The sequence below is a fragment of the Triticum aestivum genome, chromosome 2B, assembly GCF_018294505.1.
Source record: "Triticum aestivum cultivar Chinese Spring chromosome 2B, IWGSC CS RefSeq v2.1, whole genome shotgun sequence".
NCBI classification, from domain to species: domain Eukaryota; kingdom Viridiplantae; phylum Streptophyta; class Magnoliopsida; order Poales; family Poaceae; genus Triticum; species Triticum aestivum.
In genome coordinates this window covers 132,842,856-132,867,630 of record NC_057798.1, presented here as the reverse complement: position 1 = coordinate 132,867,630, position 24,775 = coordinate 132,842,856, and positions in this window count along the sequence as shown.

Below are 24,775 nucleotides of genomic sequence, written 5' to 3'. Positions count from 1 at the left end.
TGATTATTTTCTTATAAGCCCTTTATGTGGTGTCACTGAGACGCCCGACAGTGGCATGCTTGGTATTTATTTACTTTGTAAGCCCTTTATGTGGTGTCGCACAGACGCCCGACTGTGGCATGCTTGTTATTTATTTACTTTGTAAGCCCTTTATGTGGTGTCACACAGACGCCCGACTGTGGCATGGTTGTTACTTATTTCACCTAGAAGCCCTTTATGTGGTGTCGCTCAGACGCTCGACTGAGGCATGCTTTATATTATTGTCCTTTCGAGGCGTCGCTTCAGATTACCCGATTGGTGCATTCTATTGTTATTCTCTGATTGCATATTCGTGTTTTATATGATCAACCTGCTTGCATGCATCTAGATTTTATTTTATGACTGACGTTGTGATCATAGAATATTTCAGAGCATGATTATCATTTGTTATGTTATACCTGTGTTCATAATGTTTGCGAGTACATTCAAAGTACTCACTGGCTTGTCCCTGGCTATTGTCTTGGCCAGATTTCTTGCATGGAGAGGAGCGTTGCAACGAGAGCCCCGGAACCTAAGCAATGGTGATAGAAGCCTCGCAAAGATAGGAGTTATCCAGGTCAGCTGTTCCTGGGGGAAATGGAGTCCCATAGACGTTGATGATCCACAAACCGCTTCCGCCATCAACCACTAGAAACCATTTGTTGTACTCATAGGCCAGAATGGTCTTGTACTAATCATTATGTACCTTGCTTGGAGTTTCTGTATCAAGTTGGTGCCTCATCAGCTAACAGTAATCCTGGGGCTGGTGAGCACAAGGGCCTTTTTCTGGGAAATTGATATCCCGAAAATCCGGTCCTGACAGACAAGGAGTAAATGGAGGGAGTAGTAAAATTTTCTCCTCGTGGTGCGAGCCACCGCGTGCGTGGGTGAGGGAGCGGGCGTAAAGGCGTACAGTAGTAGTAAGATTCACCTCATCCTGCGAGCCACCGCGCCCGTGGGCGGGGGAAACGACGTAGTAAGCAAGTTTCTCCTCGTTCTACGAGTTGACGGGACACATCAAAAGTACTCTAGTGTATACAACCTTGCCTCTAAGGTAGGCCCCACATGGTTTGCCTCTTCTTTTAGTTTAACATAATGCGTCAAGTCGCAATTTGTTTGTTCACCCGTGGTAGATGATCCTCCCTCCACCAAGTGGACAACCAGTACACGTGCCAAATTACCAAGTGGGCTGCCTTTTTCGTACATAAATGAGCTCCACCGTGTACCCGTGCGGGTGTGGTTGGGAAATAGATGGGAGTACATGCGCCGTGCGTGCACCTCTTCTCTTCGTGCACTTCCCCCACCTACGTGGGTGTGTGTGAGAGAGATACAAACCTAGACATAATGCGCCGTCCATCCCCATGCCTCCGCCCAGTCCGACCACCCGTCACCACCACGGCACCACACCCCACTCCTCCTCACCTTATCTCTCATATTCTCCCTCCATTTTTATATACAAGGGGCCACTATGAAAATTACAATTTGCAGATATACAAGGCCACTAACACTAATCTATGCAATATTAATGGTGTTTGCCTCGTGGTACTAGCAAAGGAGGACATTAATTATCCCTTGCATGCATGCGGGAGTTTGTAAAAAAATGCATCTTGATGTTCCGTGCAATGCACGGGCATCTTGCTAGTCCATGAAAACAACACATGGCAAAATTCCACGGCGAACGAGGGACTTGAATCTGTTGGGAGGGGCTGTTTGGATCTTGCCCGGGGTAGCCAAAATATTGGCGACCCTTTTGTCCACCGGTGCCTTTGCCACCGATGAACGAGGAATGGCTCGGGTGCTCATGCTGTAATGCATCCTCCAGCGCGCACATTGGAGACGAGCTTGCACGAGCTATGTTTTTTGTCCCACAATGCCGCCCGAGCCGCCTGCAGACTGACCGGCGACTAGCAAATTATGCCATCCAACCGTAGCCGCACACATTATGATAGCAACTCAACCAACCTGATGAAATTCACGTAAACACATAGACAAACTGATATTTCATATAAACAACAACGAAAATCATATAAAATATCGGATTTTCACACAAACATGATGGATTTCATTACATTCAAATGAACTATGCGGTGCTAGTTCTAGACAGCACAGGTATATAATACCTGGCCTAAATGGTCGCCCGCCGACCGATTTGTGTTCCTCATGTCCGGTAGCATGATCACCGGACTGCCCGGAGCCCCGGAGGTATATGCGTCAGCGCAAAGGACGGCTCACTTGCCCACCGCCCAACTGATATCATTGGCTGGTGCCGAAGATGATGGTGGCCGGCACCGGTTCGAGTTCATCACTGGCCACTACTTCGCCATGGCCGGCACCGGCTCGAGTTCATCCTAACATTCCCCTCTTCCGTGGAGCCCATGCAGGGTCGAGAAAGGTCCTCGCAACAAAAGGATCCGGCAAGACACCTGTTGTGTACGCCGGCATCGCCTCCGCGGTGGCCTTCATGGGACCCAAGCGGCGGCGGCCTCCCGTGTTCTACTTCTCCTCATTGATGGCGGCGGACGCGGAGGCGCTGGCCACCGACTCATCGCTCTCCGTGCACCCAGCTTCTGTCGCTGCTTGCATGGCACGACCGCCGGCATGGGAGTCTCGGCCACAGAAACGGGAGACGCAGTACGAGGCGGCAGCGTAGACGGCAGCAACGACGCCCGTGCGCAGCTCCTCGTCGAGCTGGCCTGGAGCGGCGAGTTACTGAACCGGGCGGCGGCTTGGGGCGGCAACTGGCTCCGTCAAGCGAGGGGAGGGAGGTGACCAGCGAGCTGCATAGCTCATATCCGGCGGGCTACCCAGCCGGCTTGGATGCGGAATAACTACTCTTCGTAAGCCATTGTAAGAGTGGACAAAATGGTGGAGGAGATAGGGGAGCGGTGGAGGTGTGCGATTCTTGGCCGGCGTTTGGCCTCGTTTAAATAGGAGATTAAAAAGACGTCGGACGGGAGGAGCTCGGCTGGCGTTGCGTTTAACACAGGCCCGGTCATGAACAGACGTGTGTCTAGAGTGGGTTTCTCGGCTTCCACACGGGCAGGTTTCATGGAGGAGTTTGAATGCGGCACGGAGGCATGTTCAGTCGGGCGTGCCGCAAGTGGCGCCCTCGACTCTGACCTAGGACACCACGCCGTTCTTCCACTGCGTTTGGGCTCTTCGGGTGCATAGCCTGCATGTCAGTGACCCAACGCAGGTAGCGCACAGCAGTGGAACCTTTGGTGGGCCACGGCGGTCAGAAGCGGGCATTTCATAAGCCGATGATTATTCATTGAGTGTGACGTCATCTTTTTCATGTAGTTAAGCCTACTATGTTGATAGCCCGTTCGATACATTGTGATTCATAAAGACCAATGCAAACATCAATGTTCTGCTTATCAAAGATAATATTGATTAATACCCGTAACAATCCATGTCCTTAACAAAGGGTGCATGCACGTATAGGTTGAGCGTGTGTCTTGCGTCGTGTGCTCTGTGCATGCATGCGTGCGAGTGTTGCATGCGTGCAAGGATGCGTTTCTGTGTTGCATGCATGGGTGCATACGTGCGTGTGTTCGTGAGTGCATGTGTACGTGTCAGTGTTGCACGCCAGCATGCGTGCGTGTGTAGGTTATGTGTACGTGTCAGTGTTGCACGCCTACATGCGGGCGTGTCTTGCGTGCGTGCATGTGTACGTGCGGGGTGAGGCTACACGTCAGTCGACTGACTTTTTCATCTACATGATCTTGAGATTTTACGAAGTCACCATAGGTGCCTCTTAGTCGAGTGGAACGTCTCCTCCCACTGAACGTACCTCGCCGGAAAATACTGAAATTAACAAAAGATAAATGCGAGCACAGGACTTTAACCTTGGTGGGCTCGAGAAACCACTGTCCTCTAACCATCCAACCACATGTTGGTTAGCACGGCAAAATGTATGTGGTGACCGTGATGAGCTTATTTTGAAGTCCAGTGACCATATCGTGCTTTCGCTTCAAATACAATGACGGTAAGTGTTGTCAACAAAATACGGAGCACACATCAAATGCAAAGTCCGTCAGTGTCATCAACAAAATATGGAGACGTATCGTGAGCTAGATACCGTTGTACTATTGTATATGCTTATTTTCCTAGTGGCCGATTGCGTGTGTGGTGTGGTGGGCACATCATTTCTAGTTGTGGTGGGTCAACATGAAGACTCATGGGTCGGTTCCATCCTGCGCCACATATAGGTTGGACCGAGACGTGTTATATGGAGACACATGTGGAGGACTCGGTGTACAACACGAAGCTACCAGAGTCGCGGAGGACTCTATCCCCACTGGTGATAAGCCGACTATATATGATTTGTAACCCTAGGCCCTTAGTATGTTATACAAGCTTGGGGGCTAGTTCGTCAATAGTATACACACACGCACAATGCCTGGTATTCACGTGTACTTTGTACACACCCCTATCACTAATATATAGTACCAGGAGTAGGCTCTTTCTTCAACTGCAAGGGTCCGATCCGAACTAGGGTAAAACTTTGCCTCGTATTACCATCCAGCCTAACAGCCAGGGATATCCTACCAAATGATATGATGAAATCATATCTGCCAACTACTATTAGAGAGGTGTGTCAGGGGGGGGGCAATGTGTGCGATAGAGGCCTAAAGATAATGTGTGTGCGGGAGACACGTAGGCACATATATGTGCGTATAGAGGGCTAGTAGAGATGGTGCATGTGTATATATGCATGTGAGAGAAATAGTGTTTTCCAACTGAGATTAGTGAAAGGAGTGGTACATAGTAGTCAGAAAGAGAGAGAGAGAGAGAGAAACAGAGAGAGCATGTGCGTGAGACACCCCGACACCCTGAGAGAGATTGTGAGCATGTGTGAAAGAGAAATGCCGATGCATATAAAGTGTGTGCACTTATGCATTAGATAGAGAGATATATAACGCGTTTGTGAGAACGGGGCGAGGCATAGTGCATCTACGTGTAAAAGGCGGTTCTACGCATTAAATCAAAATATAAATGGCATTATTATTTTTGGATGAGATCAGGAATTTTGCAAAATTGAGTATGGATGAAAATCGGTCTATCAGACACCCATACTCTATTTAATTCTAGCATGTGCATGTGTTTATTTCATATTATTGATCCATAGAGTGAGAGCAGTTTGAAATACAGGCAATGGATGCTTTTGCAATTCATATATAAACATTAATTAGTGCACTGCATGTTGTTAGTGTGAAGCACTTTATACATTTATCACTTGCATGGATACATTCCAAATTGCTAGCTACGAAATAAAATACATGTCGAATTCAACATAAAGGGGGTTTCGAAGATTCAAATTCATAGGAAGTGCATTCATCTATTTGAACCCGAGATAATGGCACTTGTAAATCAGATGTAAAAGGGGGCATCAATCTTTGTTGTGAGTTTGAACGTGCTATATATATATTCATACGCACATCTAACTTTTTTTTGCAACCAAGGAGATTATACCTGGAACCATGCATGAACTGAGGTAAGTTGCATATTTTTTAATATATACTCGTGTACAATGTATATTAAAATGTACCCCTTCCATTCCAAAATAATCGTAGCTTTAGGATTTTCAAGAGTAAAGATTTGTGAAGTTTGACAAATCCTGAAAGTTCAATTCAAGAGAACCGAAAACGTTAATGCTTCTGCTCCCAAATATTGAACGAAGCGCTAAATAGGCCTCTGGTCACCCGAAACTGCGCGAGACTAATGTTTTGGTGGTAGGAAATTAGTGTCCTGACTCTGGCCCGTGTAGCCTATCGACCCGATGTCCAAAGGTCTAAACCGGGGTAGGTTTGTAACTTCACCAAGGCGCCAGTCTCAACCGCCTCCGAGAAGCATTAATACGCCGTGGGCGCCTAAACACCCATGCGCTTGGCCGAAATCTATCCCGCCCACATTTGGGACACCTGACATCACTGTCCTACCCCCAACCCGCAATATGTCCGAAACTTTAGATGGGGGCAAAGTTTGTAACTTTCCCCAAATTTCAAACAAGCGCGTCTCAAACCGAAACATTGTTCCCCCTTAGTTCCCCACCTCCCTCCGTTTCCCCATTCATACTCCGTGGGAACGAAAACTTCCTCTCCACCAGCCGCGAAACCCCAGCCTCCTCCGTCCTCCACCCCATAGCGCCCAATCCACGGCCGCCCTCCTCCATCACGCCAGAGCCGGTACCCCAACGTCGTCGTCCCACACAACCGCAACCGCAACGCCCTCAAGGACTTAGCAGTTGAAGCCGAGGCAGAGCTGTCTCCACGACGCCGACGCCGACGTGCGCTATACTAGAACCACTACGACCATGCCGTCCTGTACCTCATTGCTGCGGCTCCAGTGTCGCAACCGTCCACCGCACCGGAGTTGTTCCCGCTACGCCGTCGTTTGCCGCCTCGGATCTGCTTCCCCGCCACCGACAGACGGCCACCGCACCACACTTAACAACTTGGCCATGGGTTCGTCCAAGGCTGCACCGTCCTCCACAACTTCTAGTTTCCGGTGAACAACAAGATCGTCGGAAAAACAGAAGGAGGACACAACACTGGAGCAGAAAGAGGTACTCCTCTTCCCTTATTCATGCAAATCTTACGTCTCCGCTCACACCGTATTCATCCCACGAAAGAAACTAGTTGAGTGCTTCTTAATGCATCTTCTTCGTGATACTAAATGCACAAGGTTTCCTCCCTTTTACTATTTCACCTTTGCTAGAGGTTAGTAGCCCGCCTGGATTTCAATTCAGGGTCAGTCGAACCGCAATTAAAAGAAGCAGCACCCGCTTAGGTGCGTGGAGCACCTAGTCCGCCTGTTCCCCGAGGAAGCGGCACATCGGTGTCTATCATAGGGGTGTGGGGCGCAGGAGCTGCTTGCGCCCGATCTGGAGGTCGGCGGGGCTTGAATGGATGGCCGGGGGGCGGTGCCAAGCACGGCGGTGCGGTGAGGTCGAGGGGAGGGCGCAGGCAGGGGAGGAATACTGGGCCGATGGTCACTGGCGTTTCAAGGAAGATCGTCAACACTGACTGGCTGGAGGTAGATGAAGGCGATCTGCCCGTTCTTTGTACATCGGATGGTGCAGAAAAAATGGACTGACCTATTTGCTTTCAGTCGACTGTTATTTTCATAGAATCCTGTAGTAATTGAGTGTGCCATGCATGTTGTAGAGCTATCATATGTCTCCTGTCATTTATTTCTCACCGACCTGCTATCTGCTACCTTTACATTGTACTAATTGTGCACACACTTCAACCATACTCACACTATTGTTTTTTTATGCATGGGTATTTCAGACTTTGACGCAGTGTTGATGAATACAGAAAAGAAAAGACAGAAGTCGCTCCAGTGTAATTCAAAGATAAGCACTAATCGTTTCACCGCTCTAATGGGTGCAGTGTCAGCAGTTGGAGACAGTAAACGTCGCTCTGCAGTTGATGATCTCAATTGCCACACACAACCATTCAAGGTGCTTTCTTTAACTTTGCACTGTCAAATGTGGGTGCATGTTGCATATGGTGTCTAGCTTGTATTGCTTCCAATTTGGTTAAATTGCATCTGCTTACTTTACACATTATACCTTTGATAATGACATGCCTTCCTGTTTCTGATACATACTACATATGTCTATTAACCATGTTCGTACATCAAGCTAATGCTCTTTTGTATCCCTCGTCAATCACTTATGATGAGACAGTCACCCGGGTGGGTTACTGTGAGATTCCCTACTCGTTTAAAGAGTGCAGTGTCATCCTCCCCACATGATTCTCAAGAAACAGCAAGGCTAAATGAAGATAGTCAACGTAGCTCTCTAGTTGATCACCGCAATTCCCCCACACCACCATCGCAGGTGCTTGCTCTTACTTGGCAGTGTGATATGTGGTTGCATGTTGCATATGGTGTCTAGCTTGTAATGCTTCTAATTAGGGTAAATTGCATCTGCTTAGTTAACACATTATACCTGTGAATATGACATGCCTTCCTGTTTTTGGTACATACTACGTCTTTCTATTAACCATGTTCTTACATCAAACTACTTTTCTTGTGTATCCCTCATCAATGCTCCTAATTTGTTAAATTGCATCTCCTTAGCTTACACATTATACATGTGAATATGACATGCCTTCCTATTTTTGGTACATACTACATCTGCCTATCATCATGTTCTTACATCAAACTACTGTTCTTGTGTATCCTGCGTCTATCGCTTATGATGAGATAGTCACACGCGTGGGTTAATATGAGACGCAATACTCTTATAAAGAATGCAATTTCATCCCTCCACATGATTCTTAAGAAACAGCAAGCCTAAATGAAGATATTGAACGTTGCTCTGTACCTGAAGACAACACTTCCCCTACACCACCATCACAGGTGCTTGCTCCAACTTCCCAGTGTGATATGTGGTTGCATGTTGCATATGGTGTCTAGCTTGTAATGCTTCTAATTAGGGTAAATTGCATCTGCTTAGTTTACACACTATACCTGTGAATATGACATGCCTTCCTGTTTTTGGTACATACTACGTCTTTCTATTAACCATGTTCTTACATCAAACTACTTTTCTTGTGTATCCCTCATCAATGCTCCTAATTTGTTAAATTGCATCTCCTTAGCTTACACATTATACATGTGAATATGACATGCCTTCCTATTTTTGGTACATACTACATCTGCCTATCACATCATGTTCTTACATCAAACTACTGTTCTTGTGTATCCTGCGTCTATCGCTTATGATGAGACAGTCACGCGCGTGGGTTAATATGAGACGCAATACTCTTATAAAGAATGCAATTTCATCCCTCCACATGATTCTCAAGAAACAGCAAGCCTAAATGAAGATATTGAACGTTGCTCTGTACCTGAAGACAACACTTCCCCTACACCACCATCACAGGTGCTTGCTCCAACTTTGCAGTGTGATATGTGGTTGCATGTTGCATATGGTGTCTAGCTTGTAATGCTTCTAATTAGGGTAAATTGCATCTGCTTAGTTTACACACTATACCTGTGAATATAACATGCCTTCCTATTTTTGGTACACACTACATCTATGTGTTAACCTTGTTCTTACATGAAACTACCTCTCTTCTGTATCCTGCATCAATCACTTACGATGAGTCACCTTGAGGGAGTCCTGGATTAGGGGGTGTCCAGATGGCCGGACTATGACCTTTGGCCGGACTCCCGGACTATGAAGATACAAGATTGAAGACTTCGTCCCGTGTCCGGATGGGACTTTCCTTGGCGTGGAAGCCATGCTTGGCGATACGATATGAAGATCTCCTCCCATTGTAACCGACTCTGTGTAACCCTAGCCCTCTCCTGTGTCTATATAAACTGGAGAGTTTTAATCCGTAGGACAAACAACAATCATACCATAGGCTAGCTTCTAGGGTTTAGCCTCTCCAATCTCGTGGTAGATCAACTCTTGTACTACCCGTATCATCAATATTAATCAAGCAGGAGTAGGGTTTTACCTCCACCGAGAGGGCCTGAACCTGGGTAAAAACATCGTGTCCCTTGTCTCCTGTTACCATCCGCCTAGACGCACAGTTCGGGACCCCCTACCCGAGATCTGCCGGTTTTGACACCGACATTGGTGCTTTCATTGAGAGTTCCTCTGTGTCGTCACCGACAGGAAGGATGCCGCACCCCGTCTTTAAAGACGGCACTGCTGCTAAAGAAGCTTTGGTTGTCGGCCAAACTCTCCGGCTAGGCAGTTTTTTGATGATCGCCTGTTCGCCCGCCGCGCCGGTGATGACCTCTCGGGTCATCGAAAGCAATCTCCAGATCAGCTCGGAACTTGCCGAGCAGTTAGATCCGATGGAGCTCTCTTCCCTAAACACGCTCTTGGATCGCATCACCACCCTGGGAGTCGCTACAGATTATGGCCAGATTGGGCTTAAACCCGATCAGAGAGAGATTGACTCTCCCCAGGTCACCCACCATGTTGAAGTGGTGGAAGAACAATGCGGCAAATCTTCGCCCATCCTAAGGACCAGATGTGTCCGGATTCCCGACCCCTCCAAGCCGGATATCCGCGGAGGGGAGGATGTCGCCCAAACCCTGAACCTAAAGCCAAGCTGTAGGCCTGATTCTATGAATAACGTCCAAGAAAACAAGCTTCCGAATTCGGAAATTTCTTGGCCCCTGAGTCTTAGATCGGGCAAGGTTCCGGATTTAAATCCACCCGCCCACCCAAATATAAGGGATCTATCTCAAATACGGCAAGAGCCCGGGGAAACTGTACACCACTACTGGGCCAGATTCCTCCTGGTTATGAACAGGATAAAGGACTGCCGTGAGAAGGACGCAATTTCATTCTTCTGTAACAACTGGACGGACATCGGAATCCTCAACGCCATAAGTCGCCGTTAAATTACACGCTTCACCGAGACATCCATAGTACGAAAGTACTGTGCGACAGAAAGCGTTCTGAAAAACAAAACTAAATACTGGCAACAAATCCGGTCCTGGCCACGCCCAACACGGGTGAACCAATGCTATTATACATCGCGGCAACCCATCAAGTTGTAAGCGCGCTGCTCGTTGTCGAACGAGAAACGGACGGACGCAAGTTCCCTCTCCAAAAACCAGTTTACTACGTGTCCACTGTCCTAACTCCATGCAAGTCACGGTACCCGCATTATCAAAAGGTAGCATACACGATGTTCATGGCATCCCGGAAGCTGTGACACTATTTCCAAGAGTGTTCGATAACAGTAGCCTCCGAAGTACCTCTTAATGACATTATAAACAACCGTGACGCAATGGGCCTGATCGCCAAATGGTCCATTGAGCTCCTCCCGTTCGACATAACTTACAAGCCGTGGTGAGCTATTAAGTCGGAGGTTTTGGCTAACTTCATCACCGAATGGACTGAAGCCGAGCTCCCTAAAGAGTACGGCGCATATTCCAACTAGATCATGCACTTCGACGGCTCCAAAATGTTGGCTGGCCTGGGGGCTGGCATCGTTCTGACGTCCCCAACCAGAGATACAATCCAATATGTACTTCAGATAATGTACACGGACTCCAACAACGCAGCCGAATACGAGGCCCTCCTACATGGTCTCCAGATGGCAGTCTCCATGGGCATTGAGGGCCTAGAGGTCCGCGGGGATTCAAACCTCGCGATATCCCAAATAAATGGAGACTTTGATGCCAAGGATCCGAAAATGGCAGCTTATCGCAACGCCGTCTTAAAGATGTCAGCTCGGTTTGAGGGGCTCAAATTTCACCATATAGCCTGGGAGAACAACCAGGCAGCATATGTGTTGGCACGCATTGGCGCAAAGCGCGATGCCGTCCCTCCCAACATCTTCCTAGAGAGTCTTTTCAAGCCATCCGTATCATGGGAGGGAGAGTCCGGAAACAACAGCCCGGACACAACCACACTACCCCTCACCGAACATTCTGACACAGTTGGTGGCTCCACCAACGAAACAACACCGTCAGCCCACACAATAATGGCAGTCATTGCCCCATGGAAAGAACCATTCCTAGCCTACCTAACTAGGCAGGAACTTCCCGAGGACCAAAACGAGGCCCGCTGCATAGTGCGGCGATCTAAAGCCTATAAAGTCCACGAGGGAGAGCTGTATAAGAAAAGCACAACCAGAGTCCTTCAAAGGTGTATCTCCGAAGAAGAAGGGCGAAATCTTCTGGCTGAAATTCTTGCCGGACTCGGCGGGCACCACGCCGCAGCCCGGGCCCTTGTAAGCAAGGCCTTCCATACCGGATTTTACTGGCCGACGGCCCGGGCAGATGCTCAGGACTTAGTGCAGCGATGCGTCGGTTGCCAATTATTCGCTAATCAAAGCCACATGCCACCTACCGCCCTACAAACCATACCCATTACCTGGCCTTTTGCGGTCTAGGGGCTTGACATGGTTGGACCCCTTAAAGGAGGAACCCACAAGAAAAAATATCTACTGGTCATGGTGGACAAATTCACTAAATGGTTAGGGGCCAAGCCTGTAAAGACGACCGAATCCGGACCGATGATAGACTTCATATCCGGGGTTGTACACTGTTACGGCATCCCCCGCAGCATCATAACTGACAACGACACAAACTTTACGGCTGACGAAGTTAAACTCTGGTGCAAAAACATGGGCATCAAGCTCGACTACGCTTCATTCTATCACCCACAAACTAACGGTCAAGTCGAGCGAGCCAACGGTCTCATCATGAGTGGCATCAAACCCATACTAGTGCGATCCCTCAAGGAATCTAACACGCACTGGGTAGAGGAGCTTGACTCCATACTCTGGGGGCTGCGGACCACGCCGAATCGCACTACCGGATTCACACCATTTTTTATGGTATACGGCGTAGAGGCAGTCCTGCCCTACGACATAATTCATGACTCACCTCACGTGTGCATGTACGAAGAAAGAGAAGACGAGCTCGATCGGCAGGACAGCTTGGACGCATTGGAGGAGGAGCGCGACGTGGAAAAAGCCCGTTCCGCATATTATCAACAGCAGGCTCGAAGATATCAAAGCAGAGAAGTACGAGCCAAAACTTATAACATTGGTGAACTAGTTCTACGTCTGCCGGACAAGAAAAAGGACAAACTAAAGCCCAAATGGGAGGGTCCCTTCATAATCGACCAAGTACTGACTGGTGGAGCGTACCGTCTGCGAAACGCATCGGACAACTGACTCGAGCCGAACCCATGGAACGCAGCACGCCTACAAAGATTCTACGCCTAGCGCCAGACTCCGTGTTTGTCTCCTTCCTCTGTCCCCTTTTTATTTTTTTATTTCAAATTAGCTGCCTAGTATTTCTCTCCTTCTCCCTACCTTTTTTCTCCCAAAGCCCTTAGGGGCTTGCCTGCGCGTTGTTCGCACATACTTGACGCGCCACCCGCGCTCATTATACCTGGGGATTCTTTATCAGAAGTTTATATAAACGGGCCTCCTGCCCAAAACATGTGTGACACTTCCGCATGAACCTTTTATACACCATTATATGCATCGATATGACTAAAGTTTTGGCCAAGCTGGGTTGCCTGGTTCCTGTGCTTACCCCTACGTTCCCGTTTGTTTGGCTAGGTGGTAAAGGGAGCACCTCTGCGATTCTTACTGCCGGGTCAGCCGGATGTGTACCTCAGAATGGGTGAAGCCGAAAGCTAGCATTCTTAAGGGAATATTCGGTCGGTGAACTAAAAGATGATTTTTCTTGCTTATTTATCTGCCCCCAGATGCTTTTTCTGCTTTTTCTGGCAGTTCGGACATGCACTTTAGGGCATGCCTCCCAGGGAAAGGAACCCCTAACGAAACTATTCTCCCTGGAAGATGTTTCTTACCAACCATGTAATATAACATAACTAGTTGGGCACTTGTCTGCTAAAGCACTTATGACCCCTACACCTTGTCTCCATGCATGCCCCGGTTCTTACATAACTGAGAGGGTATTCGGACACACTCTAGACTATCGGGTCCAGAGGTTGAAGCGAAAAGGTCCGCAATGATAAACGATCTACAATCCGGCTAGAAGGCATTTTTCATGTCATTTTAAATTACATAGTCAACTTGACTCGGTATATTCTTCTTCAATACCATCCAACAGGCTGTCTAATTTACAGTCCTGTTGAGAATACTTGGCAGCCAGCTCTACCTGACCATACACTAAACTGACAGGGATCTCCTTTCCGTCAGGCCCCACAGGGCCAACCTCGGCCATGTGGTTCGGGTCAGCCTTCGTGTACCGAGTCTTCACCATGGCCCAGGCCTCCCTGGCACCTTGATGGCAGGCCGATATCTTCCACAACCGGAAGCGCTGCCGCACTCCCTCCATCTTCTTTGCAAGCTCCCCAAGGCCTTCGGGCATGGAGAGGGATGGCCACATAGCCTGGACGATGCCTTGCATCGCTTGCCGAACTCGTTCGTGCAGTTGCAACAACTCGGGAAGAAGGTCCCCTGCTGAACCGGGCATTTCCTCCGCAGGACGACCTGTCAGCATATCTACAGACATAGCTCTGTTAATCGACTTCCTCGCCGAACTCTTTTTTCGAAGATTCGTTCAAGCACTTACTAAAAATGCCGCATCAAAGTCACCGATTCTCCTTTACGGAATCAGACAACTGAGTACGAACATCCTTGAGTTCCTCTCCCAGATGGGTATTGGCGTCTTGAAGCTTGTTCTTCTCTTGCCTCACCCTCATCAGCATGCTCTCGCCAGCCTTTAGTTGGCGTAGGAGTTGTTGCTTTTCTGGATTTACTCCGGCCCCATCTGCACTGTTATCGTCAGAATTGCACATATGCCGCACTTCACAACGGAATTATCTTCCGAAGCATATATTACCTGAGGGGGTGCCCTTGGCACTATCTGAAGCGGCCAGTGCGGCCTCGAGTTGGGCCTTGCACTCTTCCAGCTCCTGGGACAGTTGTGTGTTCCTTTTTGTAAGATCCTGCATAACATATGATCCTTAAATCAGTTATCTTAACTGTTTCAAGTCTCGGGGGCTACTGACATATATAACCATCAGATTTACTCACCCGTATGTCTTTCACATACTGCTCTGTGGCTCTGGCTAGACCATTTTGAGCGGCACGGAGGTATGCATCTCCTGTATTAAAGGCGTCCAACGCCTTTGGGGGAAAACATGCGTCACGAAGAACCGTCCGGCGACACCTGTGGTTCATGGCACTCTCCACCTCTGAATTGGTGGCAGATAGCCCGTCTGCATCCTTTGTCGGAGGAACGCCCGATGCGCGCCCCGTATTCGCCTCCGCTTCCGGACCTGGCCTTGAAGCCTGGCCGGTGGATATAGTCCGGCGGGCTCTCTTCTTCCAGAGGAGAGCATGAGCGTTAGTGTGACTTGAGGGCATAAACCCTAGGAGTTAAATTTGCACGCTGTACCATTGCGCCGGAATCTCGATCTGGTCCGCACTTCTTTTTGGCCCGCCTGGCTTCAGCGGCCCTTGTTGGCTGCCCACCGCGGGCTCGGCCCTCCGCCTCAAGGATTTTCCCTGCAAAACAAATGCTATTGTTTTACGGCATTCAAAATAAGACATGGATGGATCTTCTTGGAAGTACTGGGACTTCAGTCTCGGTTACCTTTGAGGCTGGAAGTAGTCCGGGATAGTCAGCCGTAATGGCCACTAAGGTATTGTCCTTACTCAATTGATGAAACACCCCATCAATTAACTCCACACATAAGTCCAGGTCCTCTTGGGAGTCCGGATCGAGGGACCGTTCTGGGTCCTCGGGTTGTGGAGGAGGGGCTGTTTATCTCCTTCACAGTCTGGCGCAGCTCCTGCGTTAACATCGCTAGACTAAATACTCGATTATGGGAATTTCGAAAGCGGGTAGTCAAGTGAAAGTGTTCGCTCACCCAGCTTGGAGGACTATACATAGAGAATCCGCCCCGTGGGTTGACACGGAGGAATTCCTCTTCTTCTCCCTTGTACAAAGCGGATAAGATCTTCGTTAGAGTGGCAGCAGAATCCGGCCCCTTGCGACCGCACCGGGTGGTGTCGTCCTCTCTGTTGAAATCCCACATGGGGTGGCCTCTGTATTGAAGCGGCTGCACCCGCCGCGTAATGCATGTGGCCATTACCTCGATCATGGTCAATCCGGAATGAGCCAACAATCTTATCCGGCTCATCAGGTAAAGAACGTCCCTGTCAGTCTCCCTTCGAGGGTTCCGTGGGCGCCAGCTCAGGCGTTTCTTCAACGGAGCGTTATTAAACTCAGGGAGGCTGATCCGTACAGGGTCCAGCAGAGGGACGTCATCCATATAAAACCATTCCGAAGGCCAGTCCTCGGACGCCTTCTTTGGGGTACCAGACAGATATCTGGTCCCGGCGATGCGCCATAGTTTGGCTTCGCCCACTTGATAAATTGACCCCTCCTGAGAGCAGGGCACAAGGCAGAACAACCTCTTCCACAGCACGAAATGGGCCTCGATGCCCAAGAACAGCTCACAGAGGGCCACGAAGCCCGCAACATGCAGTATGGAGGCAGGCGTGAGGTTGTGTAGCTGGAGGCCGTAGAACTCCAGTAGCCCTCGGAGAAACGGATGAATTGGAAATCTGAGTGCTCTTATTAAATAATGGACTAGGCATACCCGCTCTCCTTGAGAGGGATTGGGGACGCTCTCCGCCTGCTCTCCGCCACTATAGGTGGTGATCCCGGCTCGAACTGAGACCATATATGCTGGGGGGAGGAGCCCCTTGGATTGAAGCACTACTAGCTCGCTATGCGGGACGGAACACCGCTCCCAGTCCCCGGGCCAAGGGCTGGAGAGGTGAGAGGAGGAGCTGCTTCGACCGGCCATGATGGAGTGGATCTCAGTCGAAAGCGCTCTGATGAATGCTCGCGGAGGAAAGGTGATGTGAATTGGATCTAAACCCCCATCTCTTTTATGGACGGCTCATTTACGCAACTAGGGGGATAAATGAAAAAAAAGCCTGGCTTTTCGCATTCGTTCGACACGTGGAAGATGGCCATTATGGGGCACAGAAGCTGAGGAGAGCAACACGCACCAGAAGCCGGACACTATCCGACAGGTACATAGAATTTGGAGAAGAACCCGCCTTGCAATGCCGAAGACAATTTGCGCGCCGGACTCGTCGTTGTTGAAGCCTGGTTCGGGGGCTACTGAGGGAGTCCTGGATTAGGGGGTGTCCGGATGGCCGGACTATGACCTTTGGCTGGACTCCCGGACTATGAAGATACAAGATTGAAGACTTAGTTTACACTTTATACATCATACATGTCAATATGTCACGCCGTCCTGTTTTTCATACATATTCCATCCTCCTATCATGCGGCTGCCTTACATGAAAGTAGTGTCTGTCAGTATCATGCATCAATAAGTTCTGAAGAGAAAATTTTATTCCTTTTTCTTGTGGGTTTGACTTGACAAGGCAAAATCAAGAAAGAGGAAGGAAAATAGTAAGGAAGGCGATGATGGTGGTCCTCTGCAGCAACGTAAACGGAGCATCTGTACCGATTCTCCTTGTACTGATAGTGCATTACATGGTCCAAGTCTCCGCTCCCCTACCCCACCATCCAAGGTGCTTGCTCTAACTTGGCAGTGTGATATCTGGTTGCATGTTGCATATGGTGTCGAGCTCGTATTGCTCCTAATTAGTGTAAACTGCATCTGCTTAGCTTACACATGATACATGTGAATATGACACGCTTTCCTGTTTTTGGTACATACTATATTTGTCTATCACACCATGTTCTTACATGAAACTACTCTTCTTGTGTATCCTGCATCAGTCACTTATGATTGGACACCTTTAAGTTGGCAGTGTGATATTGGTTTGCGTCTTGAATATGATTTCTAGCTTGTATTGCTTCTAGTTTGATGAACGCCACCTATGACGAGACAGTTTTAACTTGGCAGAGTGATATTGATTGCAGCTTCCATATGGTGTCTTGCAGTGTTTCTAATTTGTTGAAGTGCCTTGTGCTTAGTTACCACATCATAGGTGTGAATATGTCAAGCCGTCCATTTTTTCGTACATATTCCATCCTCGTATCATGACTTTACCTTTCATCAGAGTAGTGTTTGTCAGTATCATGCATGAATGAGTTCTGAAGAGCGAATGATATTCCTTTTTCTTGTCGGTATGACCTCACAATGCAAAATCAATAAAGCTGAAGGAAATTGGCAAGGCATTGGATGATGGTGGTCCTTCCGAGCAACTGAAACGGAGGTTCTCTATAGATTCTACTCTGCCATCCTCCCAACACGATTCGCAAGACATCGCAAGGCTAGACAGTCAACATAGCTGTGTAGATGATGAGCACATCTCCCCTAGTCCACCATCACAGGTGCTTGCTCTAACTTGGCACTATTATATGTGGTTGCATGTTGCGTATGATGTCTAGCTTGTATTGCTTCTAACTTTGTTGAATTGCATCTGCTTACTTTACACATAATGCCTGTGAATATGACATGTGTTCCTGTTTCTACATCAGACTAGTATTCTTGCATATCCCGCATCAGTCACTTATGATAAGGCACCTTTAAGTCGCCACTGTGATATTGGTTGTGTCTTCCATATGATTTCTAGCATATATTGCTTCTAATTTGTTGAAACGCCATACAGTTTGAACTTGGCAGAGTGATATTGGTTGCATCTTTCATATGGTGTCTAGCTTGCAGTGCTTCTAATTTGTTGAAATGCCTTCTGCTTAGTTACCACATCATAGGTGTGAATATGTCACACCATCCTGCTTTTCATACATATTCCATCCTTGCATCATGTGTTTGCCTTTCATCCGAGTAGTGTTCATCAATATCATGCATGAATGAGTTCTGAAGAGCGAATTTTATTCCTTTTTCTTATCGGTTTAACTTCACAATGCAAAATCATTACAGCTGAAGGAAATTAGTCCGGCAGTGGATGATGGTGGTTCTTCGGAGCAACTCAAATAGGGGGTTTCTACAGATTCTACTCCGCCATCCTCCCAACATGATTCGCAATCCAACACAAGGCTAGACAGTCAACGTAGTTGTGTAGATGATGAGCACATCTCCCCTACTCCACCATCACAGGTGCTTGCTCTAACTTGACACTATTATATGTGGTTGCATGTTGCGTATGATGTCTAGCTTGTATTGCTTCTAACTTGAATTGCATCTCCTTACTTTACACATAATGCCTGTGAATATGACACGTGTTCCTGTCTCTAGAACATACGTGTACATTATGAGCACATCTCCCCTACTCCACCATCACAGGTGCTTGCTCTTACTTGGAACTGTTATACGTGGTTGCGTTTTCCGTATGATCTCTAGTTTGTATTGCTTCTGATTATGTAGAATTGCATCTGTGTAGCTTACAACTTATACCTGCAACGAGCACTTACCCATAAGACACATTTAACTTGGGACTGTGATGTAGGTTGCATCTTGAATTGTCTTCTAGCTTGTACTGCTTCTAGTTTCTTCACATGGCACTTACGACGAGACACTTTTTACCTGATAGAGTGATATTGGTTGCATGTTCATATGGTGCCTAGCTTTCATTTCTTCTAATTTTTTTGAAATGCCTTCCGCTTACTGTTTTTTCATACATATTCCATCCTCCTATCGTACGTGTGAATATGAAACGCTGTCTTTTTTTGTATATATTCCATCATTCTATCCTGCGCTTGCCTTACATCAAAGTAGTGTTCATCTATATCATGCATCAACCAGTTATGCAGAGCTAATTTTATTCATCTTCTTGTGGTTTTGACTTCATAAGGCAATATCAGAAAATAGGAAGGAAAAGAGTAAGTTAGGGGATGTTGGTGGTACTCCGCACCGACGCAAATAGAGACTCTCTAGATTTGCCACTGCTACTGCTAATGAAGTTGAAGTCCCAAGTCTACATGATGAGTTCATCTCCCGCACTCCACCATCGCAGGTGCTTGCTCTAAGTTGACAGTGTGATAATTGGTTTCATGTTGCATATGTTGTCTAGCTTGTATTTCTTCTATTTTGATTAAATTGCACCTGCTGAGTTTATACGTTATACATGTGCATATGACATGGCTTTCTGTGTCAAGAATACACTGCATCTATCTATCATACCATGTTCTTACATAAAAATACTGTTGTTGTGTATCCCGCATCAGTAACTCATGATTGCACGCTTTTAACATGGCAGTTTGATAGTGGTTGCATCTTGCATTGATTTCGACGTTGTACTGCTTCTAATTTTTCGAATTGCCACTTATGACAAGACACTTTTAACTTGGCATAGTAATATTGGTTGCATCTTTCATATGGTGTCTAGCTTGCATTACTTCTATTTTCTTGAAAATCCTTCTGCTTAGTTTGCACATCATAGCTGTGAATATGTCATGTGGTCATGTTTTTCTTACATATTCCATCCTCATACGGTTGTATTACATCAAAGTATTGCTTGTCTGTATCATGCATCAATGAGTTCTGAAGAGTTATTTTATTCTTTTGTGTTGTGGGTACAGCTTGACATGGCAAAGTCAAAAAAGAGCAAGGAAAATAATATAGTAGGGAGTGCTGTTACTCGTCGGGTGAAACGGAAAAGGTTCTGCCGTCGAGACTCTGCTGGTACTTATAGTGCAGTAGAAGGTCCAAGTCCACCGGCTAAATCTACAAACATAGTATCACCTGCTCCACCAGTTGCAGCATCCGCTTCAACTGTACCAGCATCTCAACCAGTTACTCGTTCGTTTGCTCCAGAACTGGCCAGTTCCCAAGCTTCCTTCACACCTAACACTACATCCGAAGCACTGCTGACACAACATGACTTGGCAAGATCAGATGAACCTCATGAGCATCAACACTAGGACGGTACCTGACTGAGTCAAGTTGCAGTTGCATGCTCCTTTATATGTACTCTCACAATTTGATGTACACTAACACTTTCCATATTCGTTGTTTGAACTAGCACCACGGCGCAAGTGGAAACAGACATCAGGGATAATGCTTGACAGATTAACAAAATCTAAAGGAGGAAGAATGGAGATCCATTTTGAGGCAGGTTTAAAAAGTCCACGTGATGCTACAGAGTCAGCCAAATTAGTATCAGAGGCAGCCGTTGTCGTTAGGTGTCATGCGCGTATCCTCCCAACGTGGATCCAGTATAGAATGAGAAAGACAATACCCAGTTTAACACCTTCCTTGGCCATTTATCCGTAAGTAATGTTATTCATCGCAATTAGTAATATTGTCTTGCTCTGTCCCTTCCTCCTAATAAGACTCACATTCTTTTTTCAACAGATGAGGTTCAAGTTGGATCCGAAAGATGATGCAACCAAACAAGCATGCACTCATGTTTTTCAGTCTGCTCTGCGACAGTATCGGTACCACCTTAGAAAATCTCACTTTGAAGGCAAGGCTAACAATGAAATCGCCCAAACATCTCCAGTGGAATATATTATAGATAAAGACTGGACAACCCTCGTTAAACACTGGTCTGATCCAAAGTATCAGGTAGGCTATATGTATTTGATCAGACCACATATTGAACTTGTATTTATGTATGTGCCTTACAAGTGTATCTTCTTCTAGCTAGGCTAACTGTTTGAAGAACAAAACAAACTGTTCTAAAGTGAAATTCCAACAGACAACAGGATCTCGTAGCTATATTGCACACTGTGAGGCTTATGTAAATAGCTGCTACTTCCTTCTTTTTTTGTGCCATATTATCGTATCTATATTGACTTGTTCCAAATACAGAGGAAAGCCCGTGTGGACCAAAAAGAACCTGAACCGAATGCAGTGCAAATCTTCAAGGATTGCCACACCAGCAAGATGAAGGGCATGAGCACACCAGTTCAAGCCTGTCAGGACCCTGACTCAATGCCACATTGATCTAGCATGTAACACCTCATATCACTTTGCGGCCTCACGCACGGTATTCCCACGGGTGTCGCCTTACCTTTGCCCGGGACCGTTTGCGCCTTTTGGCACACGTATATGATAGTGTCGCTAGCATTGATATGATAAGGAGCCCGGGCTGACATGGCTAGTCATAAACCCAAAGTGGCACAAACTTACAGGGACAGGCATCCATGACCCAGCATCGAACGTGTCGGTCATCAGCGAGTGAATCCAGGCTGTAGCACTGGGCTAGCAGGACTCCGGTGAACCGGGCTGTAGCGGGCTAACAGGACTCCGGTATTCATAGCGTGACATTTCCCCGAGGGGACAGACACAGGAACGAAGAAGGACATATGCCGGCCAGCCTAAGTGTTCCGGAGCAGTAGCAAGCTACCATGGCTCAGTGGAAGCACTAGGAGACATTTCCCGGTAAGAGAGGCTACTAAAGATAAACAACTAGATGGTCGGATCCCACACATACCAAGCATTTCAATAACATACACACAATATGCTCGATATGTGCATATACAACATGGCATCACAACATGACTCTACAACTCAAGTATTTATTCAATAGGCTCCAAGGAGTGAGATATTACAAACATGGGTCTCACGACCCAACATTCAGAGCATACAAGTCAAAGCACAAGCGGAAGCTTAACATGTCTAAGTACAGACATCAACAAATGAAAAAGGCTGAGAAGCCTGACTATCTACCAGATCCTGACGAGGGCACAAGATCGTAGTTGAGGTAACAAGCTAAACGTCGAAGTCCACACGGTACTACTAGCGAGACTGAAGTCTCTCTGCAAAAAAACATAAAATAGGCAAACGTGAGTACAAATGTACCCAGCAAGACTTACATCAGAACTATCTACTTATGCATCATTATCAACAAAGGGGGTGGTGGAGTTTAACTGCAGCAAGCCAGCTTTGACTCAGTGGCTATCCTAAACTACGACTGCAAGTAACTCTTTTGAGGTGGCGCACACGAGTCCACATATTCACCATATCAATACACCACTATGGAACCGCTCCCGTCTCCCTACGAGAACGCCATCCATAGCACTCACGCTTATCTTGCGTATTTTAGAGTATCCACTTTCACTTGTCTATGAACTGTACAGGCAACCCAGAAGTCCTTTTCCGCGGACACGGCTATTCGAATAGATGATGTTAACCCTGCAGGGGTGTACTTCTTCACACACGCTCTCACCACTTACCGGCGTTTACACGACATGTACTCGGCAACCTTCAAGTGGAAGCCCAACGAGGGTGTCGGCCACGACCTGACTAACCACACAAGTCTCTAGTCCAGGTTTATCGCCTATTCGGGTTCCATCCGCAAGGAGATCCTGCCGTGGTGTCGCTCACGGCCCCAAACGATGTGTGCAGGGTTCCCAAGTCCACCATCTGGGTGCCACTTGGTACACCGGACCACTATGCCTAGTCTGTCCCAAGCCCACCTGTACCGGGTGCCACTTGGTAGACTACTAACACTACCTACAAACACCAGAAACTAGTTGCAACTCCTGGACAGAGATCAAGTTGATTAATAAGTCGAGAGAGCTTGGAGCGCCCGGAGCCCAATGTGTGGTAGTAGCTGTTCATGGATCACAAACACAGAACTCAGTTCCTAAGGACGACTTCAATGAGACAACCCACCATGTACTCCTACATGGCCTCTCATCGCTACCTTTACCAAATCATGTTCACACACTTAGCTCTCAACAGTAGGACATGTTCACCACATTCCAATTCATCCCTGATGAATCAGACCTGACACAACTTTAAGCAATAGCAGGCATGACAAACAAGCATGAATGAGTAGGCACATTAGGGCTCAAACAACTCCTACTCATGCTAGTGGGTTTCACCTATTTACTGTGGCAATGACAGGTCATGCAGAGGATAAAGGGGTTCAACTACCGCAGCAAGTAACAGTTGTATCGTTGTTGTCCTAATGCAGTAAAATAGAGCAGGAGCGAGAGAGTGGGATTGTATCGGAATGAACAAGGGGGTTTTGCTTGCCTGGCACTTCTGAAGATAATATAGTTCTTCATCGGTGTCATCGAACTCATCGTCGGAACCACGTCTACTGAGGGGGAACAAACACCGGCAACAGAGGAAGAACACAATCAATGCAATGCAACAATATGATGCATGAGTGTGACAAGGCAATATGCTGTGATTTGACCTAATGCAACTAGCAGCAGGTTAAATGGAGTTGGTTTGAATCTAAGATTCAAATTCAAACTCCATATATGACATTTCAAATGCCGTTTATATGATTTCTCCTAAACAGCAGCCATAAGTTGTTCTAACATGCATGAACATGATACAGATGGATAGATTGGATTTTTCTGATAAGTTTTCATATATAAATTATTTCATTCTGAGTTACGGTTGAATTTATATGAATTTTAGAAGTTTATACTATTTTCTGGAATTTCCTGATTTAAGTTTAATCCAGAAAATGATTTACTTCATCAGCCTGACGTCATTGTGACGTCAGCAGGTCAACTGACCCGGTCCAGGTCAAACCTGACCAGTGGGTCCCGTGTGTCAGTGACTAACTAAACTAACCTAGTTTAATTAGTACTAACCTAGGTTAAACTAATTAAGTTTAAACCTAAACTAGATTAATTAGTCAGACGGGTCCCACTTGTCATACACCCAGGGGATTAAACTGGGTCCACCCTAGGTCAACTCGGTCAGCGGGGTCAAACTCGCTGGCGTTTAGCCGCCGGCGAGTCCAGACGCGGCGGCTAGCTGCGAAAACGCTGCTCAGGGTGCCATTCGCCGTGCGGTTTGCTCCTACGCGCTCCTGGGAGTGAGCCGCATCGTCTGGTGGCGGTGGCTGAGCTCGAGATGGCCGGGAACGGCGCCGGTGATGACCACCGTGGCGGCCGGAGTTCAAACATCGTCGGATTCGACGCCACAGCGCGCGGGAGGACAAGCGGTTTGCACCTACGGACTCTACGCATGCTCACGGACCCAACGAGAACACCCACGGGAACAATAGGTCAGCAGAGCTTCGTCGGTGACGAGGTCGTGCGGCGACGCACTATCGGCCTTGACGGAAACAACGGCTACGGCGAGAACTAGGCCACATAATTAGGGGAAACGGTGCAGCGGCTCACAGAGATCACGATGAGACGGTCGGCGTGCTCGGGGAAGGCCTGGGGCGACGTGACAACGACGGCGATCTTCGGCGACCGAAGCTTGAAGACAGAGTCGAGGCGGTCGAGTTGGGGCGTCCGAGCGCTCGGGGCTTGCTCGAGGCGGCGTAACGGGCAGTGGCGGAGCTTGCAGACTACACGGGGAGGCGAGAGGAGCATGGTGGGCATGGTGGCAGCGAAAGACGGCGGCGGCTCTTTGTTCGGGCTAAGAACAAAGAGGGAGAGGGGAAAATAGCCAGGG